Raw genomic sequence first — 6,000 nt, forward strand, 5'->3', positions numbered from 1 at the left:
TAGAACAGATCACGCACGTTGTTGTACGTGAAGTACGTTAAGCCATAATGTACGATATACTTTTTCATACACATAATATACACATAAACACACAAATTTGGGTGGCCACTAAATATATATAACTTGCCCTAATTATATATATTTATGTCCATTTTAATCTTTAAGAAAAAACATTATTTTCTTAACTTATATTTTATATAAAAAAATAGGAAAATTATGGCTAAACACTTTGAACATTTTTCTTGTAAAAATATATTTTCGTAAATGTTTAAATTCTAAAATTTTTTTGCCATACTTTCCCCTAAAATTAGAGGTTTTACCATGTTTATAAACATGTGTTAATTTCTTTTAAAACACAACAATCATCCACAACAATCTTGCAAGTAACAATATACAAAATAATCCATACTTTTCATGCTAACAAACTTGAAATTTCATATGAACTTGTAGTATTTTAGATCTATGTTTTTAACATGTGTATCTACTTGAAACAAGTCTTGTTTGCCATACTTTGTAAACTTTGTAAGAACTTATTTTTGATAACTTGTTCATCCACTTTTATTGTGAGTTTTTACACATAAACATATAATTTTAAGTATACTTACAAGTTCATATTTCAAGTTTTTCAAGTCTATTAAGATGTTCATCATGGATCTTTCAAGATCCATGTGTATACTTGTTAGATCTACACTTCTAACAAGCATGCATGTGACCGATTTCATCCATATCACAAAACAAACAACTACAACTTCATAACAACTTCAACATAACACAAAAATCACTTATTTATGTTAGATTTTGTTATTTCTTTATATGTTCATACTTTAAAGTTTAGTTTTCTTGATGGTTTAACTTGTACACATATAACCTACTACTAATAAGTATCAAAATGAAGGATTAGAAGACTCACAACTAGTACTAGTGGCTAGGGAAGATGCAACAAGAACAAGAAGATTACGAGAGGATGAAAGTGGTGGTTAAAAGCTCCCTTGAGAGGTCCTTGAGCTTCCAAGCCTTGACCCTTCCTTAACTTTGCTTGATACACCTTTGGGAACTCTTGAAATGGCTTGAATGTGAACAAAAAATGAAGGTGATTATGGTGGTGGTTTGGCCGAAGGTTAGTGTGACAACCCGTATTTCGAACCCACTTTGTGTAACGTATGTGAACGTGTTATAATTATATGAACGTTGATTTATTGAATGTTATGATGTGTATGTATGTATGTTATGTGAATGCTACACGAACCGATCGCACAATAAGCCATACCATCGCACAAGCCACTTTGGGCCGTGATGCTTGTAACCGAACCCAATGGGCAGCCTAAGTAGGTTTCGGCCCACCCTTTATGTACGTACATGAACCCTTAGGGATGTGTAATTCTCATTACTTGCAATCACACAACACACGTAAAACCCTAGTTCCTCACTCTCTCCCTCTTGAACCCGACGACAACAACATTCATCTCTTCGAAGCTTTCTTGATTCGGATTATTCTTGTTTGAAGCTTGCTAACCGGTTAGTGCTTAATGAATTCTGTTGTTAGATAATATTGGTTGTGATGATATTATGTGATAGCTAGGGTTCTTGCTATGTATATTAATGAAGGGTTCTTAATGTAGTACTATTCATACGATTCGGGTTGCATGATGTTAATCGGACACTATGTTCCTGTTTGTGGATTGTTGCATATTGAGTATTGCATCTTAATGTTTAATCAAACTGTTTGATTCAATAAAGATTAAGTTGGGTTGTTATGATTAGATGAATTGTTAGGGTTCATGTGAATTCAATGATAAATGTTTGATTTGATCGAATAAGGTAAACTTGGAAACTGTTAGTGTTGATTGGAAACGGTTTAACTGATTGCATGAATTTAGGGATTTAGATAACCAATCGCACAAGTCTTGCATGAACCACACGAGACCTATAAGGGACTAACCGCACAACTTGTTGACCTGATCGCACAAGTTCTGTCGCATAAGATTGTTATATGTTTATTGAATTGGGCCGTATATATATGTCCTGTTGAACCGTATTGTTATTGGGCTGGACCACCCAAGACTCCACTCGCACAAGCAGATCAGTCGCACAAACTGATCTGGTCGCACAAGGCATGTCCAGCCACACAAATGGTAATATTGTTTAACTGCTGGGCCTCAAAGCCCAAAGGCCAATCGCACAACCCAGTTCACTCGCACAAGGGTAACCGGATCGTACATGTTATATAATGCTTGTTTAACCGATTGGGCCTCAAGCCCAATCCTAATCGCACAACCCGTATGAATCGCACAAGCCACTTATGTTATTTGTTTGGGCCGGATAGGTTAGACGGTTCACTTATACGTTGGGCCGGGGATTTGTTGGGCTTAAACACTTAGATCACACAAGATGGTTGGGCTCGCACAAGCTCAATGGCCCAACCATCCGAGTCGCACAAGTTGAGACTATTATGTTATGATACGTTTATGTGACTTGCCATGATCATACTTGATACAATACGTGTAGAACATACGTGCTATATACGAACCTGACTTGTATAATAACCATGATAGGACGTGGTTGACCACTTACTAGCTTACCTGTACTTTCCGTGTATCTGCCGAGCAACCCAAGGTGAGTTCACACAGCCAAGGCATGGGGTTCCCAGGGTGGGAATGGGATTGGATGATTATTCGTGCGTACATAGTTAATGGAACCTAATGATATGGTCCTCAGGGTGAGGATGGTAAATGATAAGATACGGCTAGACTAGTATACCTACATGAACTGATCTTCGCACACACGCCAAGGGTTGGCTGCGATATTATGACTGATCTTCGCACACATGCCTTAGGGAGGCTGCGAACTATACATACTAAACTTCGCACACATGCCAGGGTGGCCAGCGATACAAATATACATAGTCTAGAAATACTTGAGAACTTTCCCTAATCTTCGCATACATGCCTAGAGGGCTGCGATACGAACTAGTACGATACATGATTAGATGAACGAACGCAATGCTTATTATACCATTACTATTACTGAACTTACTTTCTGTGAACTCGCTCAACTAGTTGTTGACTCTCTGCTGCATGCCTTGCAGGACCTTAGGTACATTATGGAGCTTGCACAGGGAGAAGCAGGTCGTTGTGGGCAAAGGATCGTGAATGCTATTTGAACACTTATGATATTTCACACATTAATACTTATGTTTGGGTTTTACATAAATGCTTCCGCTACATTTACTTATGTTGGTTTTGATAAACACCTTTCGTAACGGTGGATAACTATTACTACTTATTTACATGTTCAATATGATTGGTGGCTTGATCCTGGTCATGTCACGCCTCCAAGCGGTGGTACTCCGCGTGTGGATTTTGGGGGTGTGACAGATTGGTATCAGAGCCATTGGTTATAGAGAACTCGGTTTTAATATGGGAAACGTTTTATTAAAACCAGACTATAACCAGAACAGTGCTCTCAACGATCCACAACGACGCTTCGCTCCACGTGAAAGACTCAACATCCTAGGTAATAAGGTCTATGTTTATTACCTGCATGCTAGAACTATATAGAACTTTGCTCGCATTACGTTTAGATACACATGACTTTATTACATGAGAATACCTACGTGCTTACGCTTTTCTGTCATCGCCCTACTCGCGAACCACTCTCACTTACGCTACTTTTATAATGAAGATCATGTCTGGACGAATTAACATGACTCAAGCCCAGCTAGAGGCTCTCGTTCAAGCTCAAGTTGCTGCGACACTTGCAGCAGCTCAAGCAGGTAGTATACCCTGCAGTTTAGATTCACACTAGGATCCTTAGATCCTGCATTCACTCTTGTATTTAAACTTTGCCCTATTCGTACACAATAGGTCAACACGCGCAGCAACCTGTCTGCACTTTCAAGAACTTCATGGACTGTCGTCCAAGTACTTTCAGTGGCACAGAGGGGGCAGTGGGACTCCTCCACTGGTTTGAAAAGCTCGAGTCTGTGTTCGAGATGTGTGAATGCCCTGAGGCTCGCAGGGTAAAATACGCCACTGGCACGCTAGAAGGAATAGCACTAACTTGGTGGAACGCCCAAGTTCAGATTTTAGGGTTGGCAGCTGCTAACGCCACACCCTGGAACGACTTCAAGGAACTCATTAAGAGGGAATACTGCACGCGTGATGACATCCACAAGTTGGAGAACGAGCTTTATCACTTGAAAATGACAGGGTCGGAGATTGAAGCCTATACGAAACGGTCAAACGAACTAGCCATTCTGTGTCCAACTATGGTGGACCCTCCAGTGAAGCGCATTGAGTTGTATCTCAAGGGACTTGCGCCAGAGATCCAGAGCCATGTTACATCGGCAAACCTCGACAATATCCAAGACATCCAGCGTCTTGCTCATCGACTCATAGATCAGGCAGTAGAACAGAACAAGCTGCCCAAACTCGTCAGTGCAACTACTACTCCGGCTGCTACTTCTGCTACACCAAACGACAACAAACGGAAATGGGATGGGGATTCCAGCAGGGGATCAGTTTCCGTTCAGTCTCAAGCACAGCAGCGCAGGACGAATGACTACCAGAATTCGAGTCAGCAATCATCTGGCAGTCAGGGGCAGGGTGGATACCGGGGAGTTCACCTACTATGTAACAAGTGCAACAGGCACCACAGTGGAAGGTGTCGCAAAGAACGTTGTCAGAGATGTCTCAAGCTAGGGCATGAAGCCAAAGATTGCAGGAACTCACGACCTGCGAACCAGAATCAGCAACCTCCGCCACCGGTTCCTCAAAACCCACAGCAGCAGCAACAACAGGGTGGAAACCGGGGATGTTTCCAGTGTGGGGCAGAAGGTCATTACAAACGCGATTGTCCTCAGTTGAACCAGAACCAGAACCGCAACAACAACAATAACCAGGGCAACGGGCACAACAACGGTGGAAACAACAACAACAATGGCAACGAGGCAAGGGGTCGAGCTTTCGTGTTAGGACGAGGAGATGCAATGAACGATCCCAATGTGGTTATGGGTAAGTTTCTCCTCAACGATATTTATGTTACTGTTTTATTTGATTCGGGTGCGGATACAAGTTATATTTCTGTGAAAGCCAGTAAATTGTTAAAACGTACATCAACACCCCTAAACACCAAACACGTCGTAGAACTAGCTAATGGTAAGAGTTTAGAAGCCACGCATATAGTCAGGGGTTGTAGTATTGTCTTAGCCGGCCAGGCTTTCTCCATCGACCTTATTCCCATAGTCTTGGGAAGTTTTGATGTCGTCATAGGGATGGATTGGTTGTCCCAACATCAGGCAGAGATCTTATGCAGTGAGAAGATCGTTCGTATTCCACGTTCTGGTCAAGAACCTCTCGAAGTTCAAGGAGACAAGAGTGGTGCAGTGGTAGGCATCATCTCTTTCTTGAAGGCTCAGAAGTGTCTGCGAAAGGGTCACACCGCAATCTTGGCACTCGTTTCGGATGCATCAGTGAAGGAAAAGAAATTGGAGGATATTCCAGTTGTACGCGACTACCCTCAGGTGTTTCCTGAAGATTTACCTGGTTTACCGCCACATCGCCAAGTCGAATTTCAAATCGAGCTCGCTCCAGGAGCAGCACCCATAGCTCGCGCACCATATCGTCTAGCTCCATCAGAATTGGAAGAACTGTCAAAGCAGCTACAAGAGCTCTTGGAAAAGGGCTTCATTCGTCCAAGCTCTTCGCCATGGGGAGCTCGAGTGTTATTTGTGAAAAAGAAAGACGGTACGTTCAGGATGTGCATCGACTACCGTGAACTCAACAAGGTGACGGTGAAGAACCGTTATCCTCTTCCGCGCATCGACGACTTATTCGACCAGTTGCAAGGGTCGTGTTATTACTCCAAGATAGACCTACGGTCAGGGTATCATCAGCTGAGAGTCCGGGAGGAGGACGTCTCCAAAACCGCATTCAGAACTCGTTATGGCCACTACGAGTTTCTTGTCATGCCGTTCGGGTTAACGAACGCGCCTGCCGTATT

The sequence above is a fragment of the Helianthus annuus genome, chromosome 3 (assembly GCF_002127325.2).
Source record: "Helianthus annuus cultivar XRQ/B chromosome 3, HanXRQr2.0-SUNRISE, whole genome shotgun sequence".
NCBI lineage: Eukaryota > Viridiplantae > Streptophyta > Magnoliopsida > Asterales > Asteraceae > Helianthus > Helianthus annuus.